The sequence below is a fragment of the Zootermopsis nevadensis genome, unplaced genomic scaffold (genome assembly GCF_977971745.1).
Source record: "Zootermopsis nevadensis isolate Lab colony 2312 unplaced genomic scaffold, Znev_1.0 Znev_ptg000008l, whole genome shotgun sequence".
Lineage (NCBI taxonomy): Eukaryota > Metazoa > Arthropoda > Insecta > Blattodea > Termopsidae > Zootermopsis > Zootermopsis nevadensis.
In genome coordinates, this window is record NW_028259140.1 from 6424310 (window position 1) to 6444704 (window position 20395).

At 37.2% G+C, this 20395-nt stretch overlaps 1 long non-coding RNA gene across 2 annotated transcripts in view; it reads right to left on the minus strand.

Moving 5' to 3' along the window:
* The window catches only part of LOC110829823 (uncharacterized), a 371352-nt gene that overhangs the window by 146954 nt on the left and 204003 nt on the right, over window positions 1–20395 (minus strand). For both annotated transcript variants that reach the window (XR_015534118.1, XR_015534119.1), the window contains one exon: window positions 15904–15965. This is a non-coding gene — a long non-coding RNA (uncharacterized LOC110829823). The remainder of the gene's footprint in view (window positions 1–15903; window positions 15966–20395) is intronic.

The following is a 20395-nucleotide window of genomic DNA, read 5'->3' on the forward strand; positions in this document are numbered from 1 at the left end:
GCTCTGGAGGCCTACAGCATGTCCACTACTGTTTCATTGCTCAGCAAACGTTTCATGCTTCAAGCAATTACTATTAATTTATTTACATTTTTCGAAAGTTTAAAGACGATTTAAATATTCATATCATGCGTTCTAATCAGCCCTCTGCTACAAATCTTTGAGAGACAGACAACATCTAAGAATATAATAAGTAACGTTGATTAGTTGGTAATCATTTTCTGTTTAAAAGGGATTTGATGCCTTGTGTGATAATATTAATGAATGTGTGTTGTTATATTACTGTTGCTATGGTATGGTGATCATTTTCTGTTAAGGGATTTGGGATTTATGAGATGATGACTGTTGCCGTTGCAAAGCTTTTAAAAGAGGTGTACTATTTGCAAGTACTACAGAGAAGCACAATTATTACAACCTCCGTATAAGAACAAGCTGGAGTTTGCTGTATGTTAACTTACATACTCTTGAATTCTTTATTCTTTGATGCTTTATGTTATTTTTGTTACACAACATTAGTTAATTTAATTTTACATACTGCTTTGTGGGAAAAATCCAATGAAACGAAAGACTGTTCACTTATCCATGGTCTGCCATGTACATGTACTTCTATACAACACAGAAAATAATCGTTTAAGCTCATATAGTGAGGCATTCTCTTGCGTAATATATCTGAAATTACTGTTTGTGTAGACAAAAAAAGTACTTAATAACAAGTGCTTACGTGTTAGTGCTTCGCAGCTTTCGTAAAAAAAAGTAAATATAGAGAAGTATTCTTTTAATTTGATCCTTATTTGTTACACTTTTCAATTTTAAAAAATTGAAATACTTCTTCTGAATTTCTACTACTCTTGACAATATGTTAGTTTCTTTTCTGGTTTCGTTACAGGGCTTCCTATCGAACCACCTAGTACGAGTCCAAACTTCCTTATCCGAACTGCGGTTTCAAAGTTATCATACGCACATTGTAGTTTCGTGCTATTGCACAATAAGAGAAATGTTTAGGAATTTCGGCCATTCATCTGTGTTATTGTGGTTTGTGTGAGTTGCAGAGGGAGTACCAATGTGTGTGTGGCGGAATGAAGGAGACGGAGCACATCACTGATGCTGTAGTCCCACTTTCCCTCATCAGAACACCCCCGCCCTCCAAAGTCCCTTGTCTTGATTCATCTCCCCTTCCCAGTGTCTCTGCTACTTTTCACCCACATCAACCCTCGCTCCAGATTGTTTCCCCACTTGACCCCACAACACAACTGGAGAGCCGTCCTTCAGTCTGCCAGAGCTCCGTCCACTTGTCAGACTATGTGCTTGTTTGTACAGTCTCACAACATAGTATTCAGACAATGACGTGTCTTCCTCTACTGCTAATATAAACTCGGTGTCCGTCACGCTTGACTATGAGACTGTACCCTTCGCGCGATGTTGAAAAAACTAGAATTAAGTTCTGGCTGCGGCGACTCTGGGAGCAAGAAATGCAAACGGGACTATGGTGGCGCCTATGGTGAGGTATGGTGGCGCCTATGGTGGCTTCAGGCGCCTTTAAGAGAAAGATTCTTTTCAAATTTTATTTAATATTTTACGAAATGTCATATTTTAATTTTTAACGCGATTTTCAAGGAAAATACACCAATAAATTGTATTAATCTTCAACAAAAATAGTTCATTCTTACAAAATTTTACGGGTCATACTATGCTAGTAACATTATAAAATTGAAGACTGCATCATATAATTTTTAGTTTATGGAAGTTTAGGTCTGAGGCTAAACAAGTCTGAGGTGTACTACTTATGAGATAGAAATACCAGTGACTTTGGGATGGAAGCAGTATGGTCCTGTATTTTCACGGTTTCATTATCCAACGCTTCAGCATTTTAGTTTCTTTGACGAGCTTTTTGATCGCACAGATCAGAAAGATGGCTAAGAATAATGACTGTTTAAGAACCTGTGAAAGAACGCATCGTGGCCTTTTTAAGGTTTTATTCAGTACTTCCCTTAAGGGACTAAGGAAAACCGCGATAAATTTCTCAGTCGTCTATTGTGCCAACGCAGTTAATATTTTAGAATCTCAGTAACGTTAACGTAGTGAACTTGGAGTGCCAACGAATTAGAAGAAGCAGATCTCAGAAGTGACAGGTAGTGCAGCATCACTTTGTGCCACAATACAAAATTCCTGAACTGTTCACTGCCTCTTACCGCCTGCCTGCGCTGTATGCCTGCCACGTCCACCGGCCTGCTATAGACGCCAAATTACACTCCTACTTCCTACTACTTTTCCTCCTTAGGATGTTTTGTTTTCCTCCTCTTCCTTTCAACCGGACTCTTCTTTCATTCTAAGAGCTGCAATCAGTTCCTCGCCACCCACAACTTCAGCCCGTTTTTACGCGTGATTCTTAGGCGGGAGGCCTATGGACACAGCAGTACTGCGATACGTATTCTGGACGACATTTTCATTGTCAATTTATTTATCAACTATCGGTCTGCCGAACCATCCTTCCATATAAACCCGTCTCTCCACACACAGAAATTAGTGGCCGAGAAAACAAATTGTAGATTTGAACAGTGACATTCACAGACCACACACAAGCTATCCCGAATGAAGTAATATCTACTTTTTCAGTTACACCAGGAAAATATCATGGCAGTAGCATAATTAAGCCATAGGCGCTTCGTTCCATATTCCTTACAATTAATTATATCATAATATCATTCAAAATAACGTAATCTGGACTACTGAAATCGTCGATAAATTAACATAAATAAATATCCAGATGAGTGACATATCAGAGCAGAAGTTACGCTATTCTAAATGCTTTAACCTGAAACTTTATTTTAAACAGCGTTTTTTGTATAACATGCTTCATGGTATCCAAACTTAACTTGTTTATAGTAGCCGTCACCGAACTGCTTATTTCAAGGTCACAGCAAAATTACCTTGAAGAATGCGTTCTGGTGACGGTTACAAACTTTGTAGGTTACCATTTCATTTTGGCAACTTCAGCAGCTATGGCACTGTTTAAAGCAACGCAGAGACCTAAAAAACTATCCTGTAAGAAAAACGTTATTCCACCAGTCGATAAGAAACATACACGTAATTAGGTCTATTTTATTAAACTTACACTCCAGAAAAATCCCTTCACAGTTTTACCACAATCATAATATAAAATATCAACATCAGTCTCTTGTGCAAACTGTAATACAGACTTTTAAACGGACTGTGTGAACGACATTTCCTATATCGTGACCAAATAAAATGTCCACAATGCCAGTTAAAATTAAGCTGAGGCGTATCTAAGCTGGTCTACTGTGACTGAACTGTCAATTCTGTAGCGTAATTTAGCAGCTTTCGTAAGCCGGATCCCAAAACTTGTATTTTTCCCGGCATCAGAGCGACGCCAACTTCTGCATCAATTCTGAAACGCAATCATCGGTACTTGCGTAAACTCAAGATTCCATTTACCGGAAAACACTTATAGAATTACACTCAATTCAAAATATGTCCATCTGCAGCTGCCGTTCATCCACCCATCTATTTACAGGCGTATTTGTAATTAATTAATTACTTTACTACGATAAATACGATTTGTTAGACGATTACAAATTAACGGAGAGGAGTTTCTTACGGAGACAAAAGCACGAAAGAAATTATCAAATTGTCAAAGACGTTGTCTGCCACAACAAAGTCACTGATCAAAGTACCAATTTCTGTTACAAAAATGTTTCCATTCAAGTTCTTTGCATGTGTCCAAAGAGCAAAAATCTGGAATAAATTACCGTGGCCCCCCTCGTTTTTATATTACAATATTGTACACTTATCAAGGAGCTGACGTTATTCAAAAATCCCCTATTCGGAGTTCTTGTCGACTTACTCCATGGAGCAAAGTCGGTTTCCCACTATGAGATATAGATTATCTTCCTAAATTAGGTTACCTTGGTTAGTTGACAGTCGGTTTAAAGCACTGTATTTGAGTCGACTACAAACCCATTAATCAACCAACAATTAAACAGCCGGCGCATTAACAACACAAATCTCTTGTGAACAGCGGAGAGACTCAGCAGGGTACATTAATTCCTTTGCACCTACATGGCAGAATAATCCTCTTTAATTAGTGATTAGTCCTCCACTGTGTCCGGAGTAGCATTTTACAGCTCAGCTCTCTTTTCAGCCACCCTCGCCTCAGTTCATTACTGCATTTCTTTCTGGTAGCCTTTGAACCTCCCGCGACGTGGCGATAGCTTCTAAGTTGCTCTTATGAAAAGAACCCCTGCGGGATAGACAACCAAGATAGCCCTACGTGCAGGACATAGTCAAGTAAAGGAACAACAGAAGAGGAGGAGGAGGAAGAAGAAGAAATAAAGGAAAATGAAACAGACCGGCTGTTACTTAAATGTAGAAGAAGAAGCTGGCCTACTTTTTAGACGAAATCACGAATTACGTAAACGGTTAACAATTACATAGGGCAATTTTATTTTTGCACAACAAAACGTACAAAAGCGTCTCTAAATACAGTAGGTCTGCACAAACATTTATAATATTTTATATCCACTTTTGACAATTTCAGTTGTTGAAACTTTTCACAGTCTAATAGCGCTACGTGTGTACGAGTCAGAAATCCAAAGTCATATTGGAAAAAACGAAGTCCGCCACTGGTCGCGATTCTCGGCCACATTATTTACAAGATCCACTTTAATATTATTCCTCCATCTCCTTTTTGGTCTTTTAAATGGTGGGTTTCCGACATGTAATTCAAATAACCCCCAGTATTACTGACCTGCCTCATGCGTGGCAAGTAGGTCACAGGAAGTAATGCCAGGTCAAATGATGTAACAACTTACCCTGGTCGATCTGCACAAATACTGGATTAATAGGTAATTTTCAGGTTCTCACGGCGACGATTTTAAAGATCACTGTCTCTGGGATGTTGCGCCGTGTAGTCTGGTGGAAGTATGCAGACGTCTCAGAGGTTTACTGATGACGGAGGCAGTAATACCTCTGAACTTCTAAAAACTATTTAATAAGCACTGGCGAAGCTACTAAACCATGTGGCTTTTAATCCCATACATTTACAATAATGCGTATCTTGTTCTTTTTAACTTCTTTTCTTCACTTCATGGGTATAAAACACTAATTTAATCCAATTTCCTTCCCTCTAAAGGGAAACTTAGCGATTTCCCCTTCTAGTTTTTCGTCTCCTGAATAAAAAGACTCCATGTCAAGTTGTCTCTCTCGGCCGCAAAGTTAAACTTGTTGCCTCCAGCCACAAGGGGTCTCCCCTATCGTTGTCATTTACTGGTGTCAACTCAACAAATCCCACCCACACCCCTCTGGCATCCCGCTACAACCCTCAGGCCATCCATAGCTTCAAGTCCTACGGAGAATTACGAAAGAAAATACTTGAATGAAATTTAAGTACAAAGAGAAATCGAAAACCTGAGGATGGATTGCAGTGTGTAACGCCACCAGTACTGTGGGAGTAAGCTTCGTTACAAACTTCTTTGAACATGAGACAATTAGAGATTATTTCAGCTTGTCTCTTTAAAATTTAATGAAAACTGAAACAAGTAAATAGTTTAGATTCGTGATGATTCAGGAAACATTCACATGTCACACATTATCACCGTCCTGATGATGGAAACAATAAATTCTTATATATCGTTAGTAAAGATCTACAAGACTATAAGGTGCAATATCTCACAAGACAGAATACATCATGCTCGCCGCCGTCAGAACGTGAAATATCACCTGTGTTATATATATCTGTATGAATAAAGAAGAATGGAACATTCAGGTGGGCAACGTCAATAGTTAGCAAAGTTTACGCGAACTTGAAAACGCGTAGAATTGCGTATTCATAAATTAGTGAACAGACCTCACTACGAAGTAAACACCAGAAACGGAATAATTATGCAAGGTAATTCATTATCGGGTTAATCTCACACATATTTTCATTGTGAGCAAGTGATCCAAAACATATTTCGAGGACTTGAGGTAATTTGGAAGCTAGTTCCGAGACGACGGATACTAAATTATTAACAACATCGTAATAAATTCACGGGGAATTTAACAGCAAATGCGAGATTTTCACACTCAGTGAACCTAAAGGGATTTAAGATAAATCAATCACGACTGATTTAAAAATACTATTCCGGAATTAGCCTTCAGGGACTGAGGAAAAGGACAAAAATGTCACAAAGTACAGTAAATATACTGTCGAGATACGAACAAAGTACTTCTGTAATACAAGTTAGAATAGCTAACACTGGAACGATGCACAGTGTCCAAACCAAAGAAAAAACCACAACTTAATACATTGATGAATGACGGTCGAAAACTGTTTCTACCCATAAAATCTTCCAGCAGTGAAATGCAGCCGACGTAGTTACGAAAACCGATGCTAGGGCCATTACCAAGGCTACTTGAGGATTACGCCAGATGCCTGGTATATATTGCAATATTAACACTTCTGATATTAGCGAAGAAAGGAATTATGCAAATGCTTGGAAATTAATTTGAAACAGATGATGGGATTAAATGGCTTGCTAGTAATCACCGTTGTTATTATACATCCCATATATAAAAACAAGAACAAGCTAACAGTCAGCTTATTTTCGCATGTCTTCCATAATAATTAACCGAACAACATTTTGCGTACCTCTGGCAAATACAGGAATTTATTCAATTAACATTACAAGTCAATGAAATTGATTACATAATGTAAGATCATTATAATTCTAAAACTTTGATTGATAATAATGGTAATTTTTAAGCTCCTGGTGTGTTGGCTTTTAACATGGTACTATTATTAGGTTATACTGAATTACTTATTGGCTTAAAGTGTTTTCATAGGTTAAATAATGCTACACTTACCTTAAATTCAAAACTAATCACTTTACAACAACAAAAAACACAGTTAAATTTAATTTATATCATATGAAATTATATTTTACGGCAACGAATAACATAGGTTCTTAGATCGAACCTAGAAGCCAGCCAATATTTAATTCTCTCATTACATTTATACAAAAATTGTATATGTCCTGATGATAGAGACAGCAAGCACCTCTGAAAAGTTGGTGAACATCTACCAGACTATACGGCGCTACAACCCACAAGACAGTTATCTTATTAAAATAATCTTGGTTTCTCTAGCGGCCATAAACAGAACTTCAGTGTTTAACTTAAAAGGGACCACAAGAACACACTTTCCAAATTCATCCTCGACCCACAAACCCCTGAGAGATAACCAAACATGTCACCGCGTAAACCAAGATACTTTGTAGTTCTCAGTTACGGAACCTGTTAAAGATACCTCATATAACCCTAACATTTTATGACACTAAACTATGTTCCTTTGATTGCACAAGTGAGGTGAAGTAATAAAAAGAGGTCTACCTCCCGCACGCCATTGTCACCTCGGGGAGAACACAATGTTGCAGCTGCTCCCTCGGTGTGCTAATGGGCTGCACTATCAAGGACACGCGGTGACGCTAATGTCATCCGAAGCGACCCCAAGAATTCAGAACACGACATAAAGAAAAAGGAAAGAATTCCTACTGAAAGATGTAATCATAAAAAGAGATCTGATCAAAGAAATGTCTAATGTCGCCTTTCACGTAAGTCCTGGGGCATTAATACAAACTGCGACGCCAAGAACATGGAATTATTGTTCTCAAACAAAATTTAAATTCTTGTCGGCTGCTCAGTCTTTCATAAAGAAGATTCGTAAACTAAGGTCCGTGAACCGTAAGTTTTATACACAGATGGCTGTCTTCTGGATTGTTACACAGTGTAGCCTGGTAGAAGTTTGTCAACGTGTCTGAAGTCCTTACTACTATAGCGCATTTACAATGCATTCTCTTCTTTAGTGCTTAATTTAGAAATATTTTGAATATTTTAAAATTAGACGCAGCGAGTAAAACAGGAGGCAATGAAGTGGACGGGCTTTCTGGGGTACTGCGCTCAAGAACATAATCCTCACTGCCGTAAACACCTCAAATCTCACACAGATTTGACTAGTCTGAGTATTTTCCACAGCGAACTGTTTTCAAACACGTGCAACTTATGCTATTCGATCAGAATAAGAGGCAAACACTTGCAGCCAAACCAGACAAAATTATTTTTTCACGTTTTGGGAATAATTTTGAAAAGAATAACAAAAGTAAATTCTAAAACTAATTCCACTTTTGATGCCATCTTAAATGTCACAAATACATCGACCACGTGTATGGAGAAAAGGTGTAACAGAAGAAACTAGATAAAGAACTAGTGTATTAAAGTACCTAATTTTGCGGCTTTTGACAAACTACAGGTTCGAAAACACTGCCCGCAAAGGTTCAAGTGTAAAATCAATTCCGTGCTTCTGAGAAGATTTTCAGGTCATCCAGACTGCCACACATAACTAATACACTTTGTACCCGATGCATGTATCCTATTTATCTCTATGGTATACGACAGCTGGAAGCCATAGAGAAGAATCCTGGATGCGTCGTAGGGATTTATGGTAGTGCCCTCTGTGACCTGCATCATTCCCATCCTCCAGACGGTAACTGACTGGTCCCTGGATGATGACTCATTCCAAGATGTCTTCCCCACTCTCTCCTATCTCACTCTGTTATTTTAGAATGGGCTGCAATCTCTTGCTTGTCACCTGGTGTCATATCAATAGCGCGTGTTCCATTCTCCAGAGATCTGCACAAAGCTTGACCGCTGTTTTCTTCTGAGAGCCAAGACGTTTCTAGAATGCCGATTGCCTCTTAGTGCTGGACGCCGTACGTCTCCTAGCGACTGCTTTTGTGTTGGCGAAGGGTCGACTTTGCTTCTGTCCCCGGCGACACATTACGTGGCACAACCCCCAGTTTACCTCGGACTGGGATATCGCAGAGAGAACGGAGATGCCGTCTCTTTGCGACCACGAGATGTGCAGAAGTTGTATTTGTAGAATGCGCCTTAAAATATATTTTTTCTACGTAGAGGCTGCCTTCAGTGACATTTGAAAATACATAAGTATAGCCACCATAGTGTTCCTTGCTTTATTTGTCAAGACAAGTCTGGATGTAAGAACATATAACCACCTATATTCTGTTCCTGAAAGTGTCTAGACTGTTTCAATTTGTTCCCTTATGACGCGCATGTTTGTCACCGCTATTTGCTATTGACATTAATAAAGGACGTGAATTCAGTGGATGAAACTTTTATTATTACGACTGCTATTATATACTAAAAATTAACGAAAATAATGCAAAGGAAAACAATTTATGTTAAAATGCTCCGATTGATACCTCCTTATGCATATGTTAACAGTTCTTCAAGCATCTTTAAATTTAAATTTTTGGCATTATAAATTGTGTTCTTACAAAGTAAGGCAATAAATTAGAACTGTTTACTAAGGTATTTCAGATTCTTTCTTACTTACATTCAAAACTTAGTTATGTAGACGAATCAAGTCTTACCAACTAGCTTTTATTAGTTACTTAAATTTTTGACTGGAAACTGTAGCTGCATATCATGTTAAATTACAAGTTCATAATCATTTGTACTGTCGGCAGGTTACAACTGACAAATTTAATTTTTCAAGCTCTAACGGTCTTGTGTGTTTGAACCCTGATCATTTATTAAGTTGTTTGACATTAGGAACAATAACAGAATCCTGTTGCTAAAAAAACCCATGATTTCCAGTACAATAATATAATGGCTATAAGCATACCAAGTAAAGTTATGCAAAAATTAAGGTGTAATTCTTTTATTTATTTAATCTGAAGACAAAAGGAAGAACTAACTGGAATAACTAATACTCGGAACATACTGGGACGCCATTTTTAATACAGTTTCGTATCTATTCGATACCTTAAAAGGAAATACGTAAAATGAGCCACGACATTGTTTTTAAACCTTCGTTCCTACAAATACTGTTTCCAAGGGCTTTAGAGAAAAATAGTTTATATCAATAGCACATATTTAGGGAGCAGATGATTTATATTAAAGAAATACTACTTTATTATTTGTGCAATAGCACTGTTGTGCCAACTTAATGTAACGTTAATTCCTTAGAATGAAAATAAAATATTTTAACATTAATTAAATTGAGTCAAATAGAATAATACTAAAAGACTAATCAAACAAACGAAATAGAACACTAAATCAATCGTTGTTTGAAAAGTTTCATTGCTCATAAAACAATCAGATAACATGAAAATACTTTGTAGGCGGTGTTTATCTGTTTTGCTCTAATATGTGTCCTCCGCCGATCGAGGTGACCTTATTTCTCGATTACCGTTACATCTGAAAATGTAAAATGTGAATAATGAACTCGTTTCGACTTGTATTAAGCCACTAATCCGATTCTTCTTTGATTAACGATGCTTTCCCAACCTTCTTAGACAGAGAGCGGCATACCTTTTAAGGGATAAAAACATTTTTGTAATATCCTTAGGAAACATACTTCTGAAGAAAAGCCCTATTTTCTAAGTATTATCACAGGGTAAACTTTCACCGACTTCGTCTTTCCTGGTTTACGTACTTTTATTAATTTAATTTATAGAAGGTTAAGAATACAGCTAGGCTATAATAAGCTGTATACTAAGAAAACACTGCTTTCATCGTTACGACCTTACAGATATGTACAAAAATGGGAAAAATTAAAAATTTCCACTAAAGTAAAAGAATTGAATAGTAACTTTGTAACAAACTATTATTATATTATTATAATATTATTTGTCCCACACATGCTAAAATTTTCCAAGTGGTCACTTCCCTTCAAGTTTTCCGTCAAAATTTCGCATTCATTTATTTATCTCTCCGTGCTCTTTGATTTGAATACTGTATAATAATATCGTTCAGGCACACGATATGATCTCAACATTATGAAATTCTCTCCCTATAATTTATTCTTAGGTTCAAACATTCTTCTCAGTAACATGTTCCTCATTATTTTAATTGTAATAAAACTGAATGAAAATTTGTTTCTTCAACAAAATTTAGTTCTACATTCCAGCCTCAGAACAACACCGAACCACCCAGCTTTCAAATCCACGAGCCTCATAGCAAATAAACATTAACAACGTGCTTCTACATGACGTCAACAAGAAGAGCGGACACGCGCCCCCTTCGTCCTACCCTCTTCTTCTGCTCAGAAGTTATCTCAGAGGCTGAGGGGTCACCGCGACTATCCATCAGAGTAGCGCCGTATAGCTAGACAACACGCGCTACGTGCAAGTCCTGCAAGTTGCATACTTTGCTTACGTCCCTCACTCCCCCATATCAAGGCGTTAGATGGATAGGACCACCCGAGGCGCGCATTCATCCGTCGTAAACACCGAGTCCCTCTGAGGATACACAGCATATGGGAAAACGCTGTGTGTATTTTAAGAAACTTCATGTATGGATCACGATACAGGCTATGAAAGAAATGTACTAATTCATTTCTCTTTCTGTTTGTGGCTACTGTTAACTACGTAAATGCTGGTCAGACAGTCACAGATAGGGAATGCCGATTAAAAGAACCACACGGTAACAAGATTCAACAGTATCCTCTTTAGAGTATACATAAATTCCAGCGGTGAGTATGAAGATTTCTGTTTTCTGGGTTGTTGCGCTGTGCAGTCTGGTAGATGTTTACCGACGTTTCAGAGGTCATACTACCTCCATCATGAGGGCGATCACCAGACTATACCCCGCTATAACCCAGAAGCTAACCATTTTTATACCAGTTGCCGTGAGAATCTCAAATCATACATTACCTACTGTTTACGTATTTAGAAACATAGATGGTCTTTATAGGAGAAACGCTGTACAAGAATGCCTAGAGAACTTCATCCCATTCAACTGTCATTTATTGCCTACAACCTAACAAAGTTGCTTTGATCGTCGGTGGAACAGACTACTGCTTAGTTCAGTGCAACTGATTGAGCCCTTTTTATCAGCTTGTAACACGTGTCCGCATCCATCTGTCAAGAACCATTCTGGGACTTGCTTTAGAGGAGGAGGAACGAATTATGTTGTTTGAGAAGTCTTGAGTGATGCAAGTCAATTTTGTTACATGTGTAAGCATTTCATTCTGGTAAATTTACCGACATTAGCAACAAAGCTGACGTCAATGTCAGTTTTCAACCCCATACATGTGTATTCCGGGTGTTCTATTTTACACACACAAACTCTTCAGTGGGTGTGACGGTAGAGATAAGTTGGTACGGGCAACTGGAAAATGTCGAATAACACACATGGCTCAATCGCTGACGATACATTAAGCCAGCAGTCGTCTTAAATTGATTTGAATTTACGTTTGTAAAGACTGCCTCAAAGTCCAGATGAAAATAACAGCTGTATTAAGTACATTGGTTCAAGTGAAAAATGTTACTGCAACATTCAAAATGCTGACCCCCATTAACAATTAGTAATTTAAAAGGAGTGGAAATATGTATTATACTTTGGAGTAGAAGTGTCGTGTAAACTGATAGGTACAGAATAACGTTTTTAGGAAAAATTTTCTATCCATTTTCAGGAATGAATAATCTTTTTTTAAGTAGATCTATTAAGTTCTTCCGAAAAAACAAGGTAGGCCCTTTGCTTAACAATAAAATTAATCAGTGAAATTTACGGCTGCAAGCAACAGAAGAAGTCTTTCTAATCGAGAAGGACGCGATACATTAACGATCTACACAAAAGACCAGCAAGATATCCTGTGACCTAAATTTCATTTTGTATTTGGATTATAAACCTTCATTACCAGAATACGTCATTAAAATAAATTATCTCTAAACCTAGAAACATCTGTAATACGAAGCGCTATGAGCTGCGCCCCCAGGGACTCCTTGTTATCCGCCTGAGTGGCGATAGTAGCTAGTAGCTTACATTCTTTACTGCTGTTAAATAATATCAGACACTTCCAAAGCCGATTTTACACATATATCGTGGCAGAATAAGGAGTGGAGTCTGTGGATGACAGGCAGTAACTGTAAAGCAAGGCGTTGTTTAGAAGAGTGCCTATTAATAAACCAGCACGCGGTTTGGAGACACATGCCTCGTGCCTCTAGCTGAAACGGCATGCGAGTCTTAATGCTGGTCGCAGTTTATATTATACGGTCGGGGACCTAACGTCAGGCGCCTCTTAGTGTAAACTCTCGCGACAGACGCCAGCCAGTCCGTCCGCCCGCGTTACGCAACGCCACGGACCCCTTCAGGTACTGCTAATTCTCGAGACACACGGCGCGATCCAGGTGAAAAGCAACGTCCGCGGAAAATTGTTCGGAAAACTGGGTTCGAACTAAGGGTTGGTATCCTGCGGCCCGCGGGAAGCATGCGACCCTCGAAAAGTTTCAAGCTGCCCGTAACATGATTTCGGAATTACGAACTCATGCGAGAACTTTCTTTCATAATACTACATTTTCATGCAGGTCAACAGTTCATAAGATTTGTTGAGGTTTTCGTGACCGTTAGTAAGTAAGTGTCTTTTCAAATCTCCGGACTTTGTTGGTATACAAACAAACACACCCAACGACATAAATCCTATACACATTACGTACACATACTTAAATACTGGATTTGGATCCAACGTCAAATCAACTTTTGTTGTAGGTTTATAGCTAAGATTGGTACGGAATTTCTAGAAAACACTAACAGATTTCAACTCGAGCAATACGGATTCCACTATTTTCGTATCCTTAAGCCTTGCAGCAAGATATTTTTTCTTTGCATTTTGTTTCCTTCCTCTCCTCTTCTGAGTTCTTCTTCTTCTGTAATTTTATATCTCCTTCATGGCCTTGCATCTTATTTTTATTTTATTATTTTACTTGCCCATATTCCTTCTTTATAATTTGTCTTTTAATCTTCTATTTGTCCCTTTCTTACACTGAGTCTCACCATTTCAAGAAATGTCTTATGTTGTATCATTACAACCAGTGTTTTACTCATAACAGGTCATCAAAAAGTTTCTTTGGAGTACCGAAAAGCATTTTCAAGGTCGCACGCTTCCAAACAGCTAATACTGACTTCAACAGTTAGAAACGTTGCTTATCTTTGTTTTTATTATGCCCGCATACCTACCTTTAATGGTTAAAATCCGAGTCTAATATGACACTAATCACAGCTATAACGGCTATACGCAACATTATATTACCACACAAAAACCAGTACAAGTTAGTTATGGAGCATATTCGACGTTTTCCTTTTACTTGCACTTTGGTTCAGTGGGCCAGATAACAGCACAACTGCACTGTCTGACGATCTAATTAAATAATTTCAGTTGTATCTGAACACTTATGACTATGAACAGACCAAGAACACGCAATTCAATCAAGTGTAATATTCTGTAAAGCATCCCCTTTAATTTAATGCATTAATAAAACTAAAACCCTGTTCCAGTCTCTGAATTAACGTCATTTAACAGGAAGAAATACAGTATCTTTGAACGGTAAATTTTAAAAAAATCAATAGTTTTAGTGAAAATATTCCTATCGTTTTATATACGGCGGTAAAAAATTTGTGACTCCTGGAACTGAAAGTTAAACTTTACATGATATGGATCTAGTGGATTAAAAGATGAAGGTTTAACATCGCTGTTACACGCCAGCCATTCGACTTTAGGAACAAGCGAAAATAGTAAATGGTTATTAAGTACATATTACTTTAGTAATATGTACTTAATAAATTAAATATTCGAGCTGCAAGACCATAAAATAATGTTCCATTTAGACGCCTTATGAACTCAATCCTGGAAAATGAGAAACACCGAGGAAACAACTATTAAATGAATAGGAAGTAATCTTTCTAGTACAGGTAAGACACAAGAATGCGCATTCATAAATCATCTGCTACATACTTCCCCTACTAAAGAAAGGCTGAATGTCAGAAATAAGGGAACAAAATCCGGATATTTTTGTACATCTTCGCTGTTCGTATTCATTTCACAAAGAGCGAAACATTTTTAAAAATTTTCAACCGAAAGGAAAACGTGATAGATCCTTCACATCTCAACCCACCTTGTGAGAACCTCTGGTTTAACATGATACTAGATTACACCGTAAAGTCATAAGGATGAAAGTAGACCTTTGACCCTAGACTTCGTAAAAACACTGTAGAGTTTAACATCTTTTATGTTCATCCAAAATGCTGTAAAGAGTGTCAAGACCGCACAAACCTACTCAAAGTTTGGTAATAACTGAGTATTAAAATTGTCTTTTCGTTCCATTATTGGCTCGGCAAGGGACATTATTTTCTTACGCAGCTACACCATGTATTCAAAGCTGTGACTCTACGAATAGCTCCTTAGGTATTTAATTACTCTGTCACTAAGGAATTTATGTCCCCCAATAAACATCTTGGCGACGCGTGAGATAATAAGAGAATAGAATTGCCGTAGACAGCGTCTTTTAAATTACCCGGTAGGTACTGTGTGGTAGGGAAACATCTTCGGAGTCTGTCCACAGAGCATTATCACGCAACACAACATCTCCCGACAATAATCAACCAATAGAAAATCTTATCGATAGAATACAGGGCAATGATTAAAATCAAACACCTAGGTAAGAGGTTCTAATACGTCAACATATAATAAAGAGATTATAACAGTTACCAAAGTTACTTAATGTTTAAAAATGATTATGCTCGCTTTTACAAATGCCCTCACAGGAGTCTACAATAAATACAAAAAACATGGCTGAAGAAAACTGATCTACTAGTTGAAATTAAAAAAAAATTAAAATTCGATGCCCGTTTCTGAAAATAACGAAATAGATTAATACAAAAATAATTTGCACTGTGACAGTGTGCCAATCGGTCAACAGCAACGGGAATAAAAAAATAAATGACGTAATGACGTCCATACTGCAGTCACGCCTATGCAGAACGACAGTTAATTCGGATTTAACTAGTCATGCAGCGGAAAAGTAAAGTTAAAAAAAAAAGATTCCTTGAACTTACCTACGCAGGATAGGATTGTGAAGTTCTTCATCATGTCTGCAATGAGGTTCATCCAACAGCTTCTGTAACAAGAGACGTTAAAATTGACAGGTGACTGGCAGCACATTATAAGGGTCACTGAAAACATGTTATTTCTCCCGTGTAAACGTTTAGTGTCACTGATTTTAATAAAGTAAGAACATATACTGTAGAAATGTAAGACATTTTCTTAAACAAGTTTGGCATTTCAAAGGGCAATCTTATTATGAATGATAATGATAATAAAAATAAGTTGATACAATAATAATAGCACATATATTTCTGATGTCAAACTAAGCACGTGAATATTCAGATTAAATAACTTTAAAACTGATTATTTTCACAGATTAAACACAAATGACAAAGTCACTCAAAATTTGTTAAGACAGTTTGGAGCATTAGATAAATTATCATATGCTATAATAAAAGCAAACAAGTCCGTAAGAGACACATGGGAGAAACATAAAAACACGCACATTCATAACGCTAATAAATGTTGGAAGTAGGAATTCTGTGCCTTCAGAACCCTAATATCGTTTCTGATCTTATAATTACTGTAGCCTATACTGTCTTAAAAAATATAGGCAACATACTAACAAATGTCTATTTTATTTCAGTTCGTTACGTAAAAGGCTAGTTTATATCTTCAGCAAAGAATATGTGTTCAGAATAAAACGTGTGTTCTGTAACATGAGTCATGTTAATTTATGCAAGAAATATATTGACAAATCATTACAATAATTTATCTAATATCAATGTATTCAATGGATTACATCTATTTTTGAACATGCCATGAGTATATCAGTTAAAAATTCTTTCATAATGTAGAAACTATTCCTATCCGATGATATTTTATTGACTCCCATTAATACTGAGCTACACTTCACTCTACGATTAAATATCTGCAAGTTCGATATTCCGCAAAAAGTTACAAAAGTCTGTTAAGCATAGAAACCTATAGTTCTCTTTGTCGTACAAAACCTGTGTACTTAAAGTTATGGTTTAGAATGCTTTTCAATACTTGATTGCATCTCTTGAGGTTGCTGGGTGAACTCAACTGTGAAAAGAAGTTATTTCTGGGAACTGAGCTATTGTAATGGGAATATGTAACCACTGCACGTAATTCAGAACTGTACCATAAATACAAAACTTATCCCATCAGCGGTCAGCCAAAATTCATGTCGAATTATGTGGTGACAGTTCCGTGACATGCAAATTTTCGCTAACTTTCAGTCTAGCTTCTTTTCGTTTCGCTTCGTGCCTATTAGAGGAACTCCTGAAAAATCTTTAGTCGTATACTTTCTTAGAACTGTAGCACTAAATTTAAAATTATTTTGAATAGAATACTGACTTCGAAATACCTTATACTGTTTCACAATCAAAGATCACAAACGCACAACTCAGTTCTGAAGTGTGTCCTGCGATCAGGTGCTAATGAATTTCAGTTACAGATTTGCACAGATACTTATCACTGTTTTTAATCTATTTGAAATACTTAAGAATTTTCTGTAGACAATATTTGTTTTCTAAAATTAAAGAAACAGCCTTTACAGCGCCCTTCGACAAATTCTGTGTAGATGCAAAGTCCCGGATAATGCTTCTGTTCCTCACGATGTAATGTATCAATTACTGTCGCGAAATAGAAAGAAACGTCATTTAATTAATCTCTCGTTTAAACGTCCAATTTCCAAGTGAACAGTGACAGAGAGAAGGGTTGTAAGCGAGTACGTGGAAGCTGCTCTATGACTAGATGTGATTGTGTTCATTATTCGACCCCACTATACATGCTACAGCAACAGGGGTGGAAGAGGAATGGACTGTTCTGTAGCTGCCTATATGGGGAATTGCAGAATACTCCTCCGTCCACTTGGACTTGACAAATGATAATGAGTTGTGTCGGAATAGGAAGTGACCTGAGAACTTAACGTATGTTGCGCTGTGCTCGGTCCATTTGTGAAAACATTGACCATTATCTGAGAAACGTGAAGAAACAGCAGCTAAAACAACGTCACAAAGAACGGATAACCCTCGACAGCTTGCTTCCTTGGCAAATATTTTCTCTTTCAGATCATTTTCATATAATAGTTGTTATGATTTTATAAGTAATCTACTTTGGAAAGGACGGTCAGGTATCATAGTTAGTTATACGGTCGGGATACGAACTGGGTGCCTCCACAATACTTTTGAAATGCCCATGGTGTTCAAAATTGACCTATAAATAACAAAGTTTTACGGTAAAAATTAAAAACACCTGAAGGTAGACGGGAAATTTGGAATAAACAGAACTGGCCTTCAATTCAAAATGAAAAAAAAATCTAAATGCGAACTGACAGAATTCTGAGTTTTATTTGCTCACCAATTTGTGCCGGTAAACGACATTGACGACTACCAAATCAAGTCTTAAATAATATTTTTCAGGTCAAGGAAGAGAGGAGCTATACCTCCACTCCCCCCAGGCGCCTACATGGCGTATAGTGGGACAGCTTTACTTTTACTTTTACTAATTAAAAATAAAACTTGACAAAGTGACCCGGGCATTTTATGTAGGTTTAATGCACAGTTTGTTGTATATATATAACTTAAACACACACATAAGACCTGTCCAAATAAATAATCAATAAGTATTTAATATAAAACCAGTTCCCATATAAAAACTTCTGAGAATAAACTAAATGGCAAATTATGGAAAAAACACTTCACTTTCTATGACTTGGCAACACAATCGAAATTATACCTAAACTCATTAGACCTATTTGTTTATTACAATGTTTACGTTTACACTTCCATAGACTGTGTACCTCGGTTGGTAGCTTTGTCGCCTGTGGTAATCAACCGCGAAGACGCAAGATTAAATAAGAGGGATAAAGTGACAGGAGGGTGGAGAAAACTGCATTGATAAGGAGCTCCATAATGGGTACTCTTCAGAGAAGATTGTTTGGACGATCAAATCAAAGAGATTGGCATGTGGAACGCTAGAAATTGGTAAAAAAATGTTAATTGGAATACAAAAAAGGAAGATAAGTCTGAAAATACATAGGCGTAGATGTGAGGATAATATTAAAATAAATCATAAGGGAGAAGGCTGTAACAGTGAGAACGGAATTTGTTTGCTTTAAGATAGGGTGTAGTGTTGGGCCCTTACAAACTTTTGGTCCCAAGAAAGGGCGGAGAATATCTTGAATAGGTGAGCGACTATTACATTTTCAAAATGGAAACCGTCTTACGTAATTAGTCGGTGTAGAATAGTTAAGTAACAAACCTACGAAATGATTAATAATCGGAAAATTAATATTATTTTATGTTATAGCAATAAAATTATAACTCCCATTTTTGTTACATGCATTCTGTTGGCCGAAGGTAGAAGTTCATAAGAGACATTTGAATGATCCAGCTGGTTTCGAGGTTGCACAATTAAAAATACATATATGATGAGCTCAAAATAACCACCAAGGTTAGAGCCTAAAATACCAGACATTGCTGTAGGCTTACTTTTACTGGTATTGAATATGACACACAGAAAAAACACAGTTGTAAAGTTAATCGCGTATTATGCACATGTGTGTGTTTTGAGGGCGTGTGTGAGAAACATGTTTTATGGTCCTTGAACTAATTAACCTACACGCTGTCCTAATAGGAAGTGAAAGTTGTCGGATGGGATTTAGCAGACACTAAATTAAATTCTTAGTATCTAGAGCCTAATTTCAGTTAATTTGGACATGTTTGGACTAGGTCGATTGACCTGGAGGAATACCATGCAAGAAACTCTCTTTCAATTAAAACATTTACCTCGAAGGGTACAGCGATAAATGAAACACTTGAATTACTATCTACCATTTAATGATACATAATACATATTCTTGGATACAAGAAGTGGATATAATACTTCGGAACCTAGATTAGCAAGCGGTTGATCCCAGCTTCGATGACCGTGGTCAATAATTTGAAATTGTCTAAGCATACGATGCGTGAAGAATTTGGTCAGTTGACGTCGATAATATGTCTTATCACTGCGGATTCCTACTTTTTCTCCCAGGTCAGTCCATGTAAGATTCATAGTGGACCGAGTGGCACTGAACAGGTTTCTCTCCGAGTCCTTCGGGTTTTCCCTGTCAATATCATTACACTGCTGCTCCATGTTCCGTCATATATCATCTTCTGGATGTACAAAGCGCCCGTTAGAAGCCCAGTTCCTCGCCCATGACAACATCCTTATTCCCACCCCTTAAAATCCAGTGGAAACTAAAATTACCACGAGCGTTAATAATCAATATCTTTGCATTTTTTACTTGTGGGTTTCGTATAATTCTCACTGTAAACAGAGATTACTTTCTTAAACAACACTAACAAGTTGATTTTTAATGATGAATAGTCGATTTCTTTCCAATATGGACAGAGTTGTAACATATTACTTAGACGAACGAAGACTTCTACATTCACTAGCAAGCAAACCAAAATTCCGCTCTCTCTCTCTCTG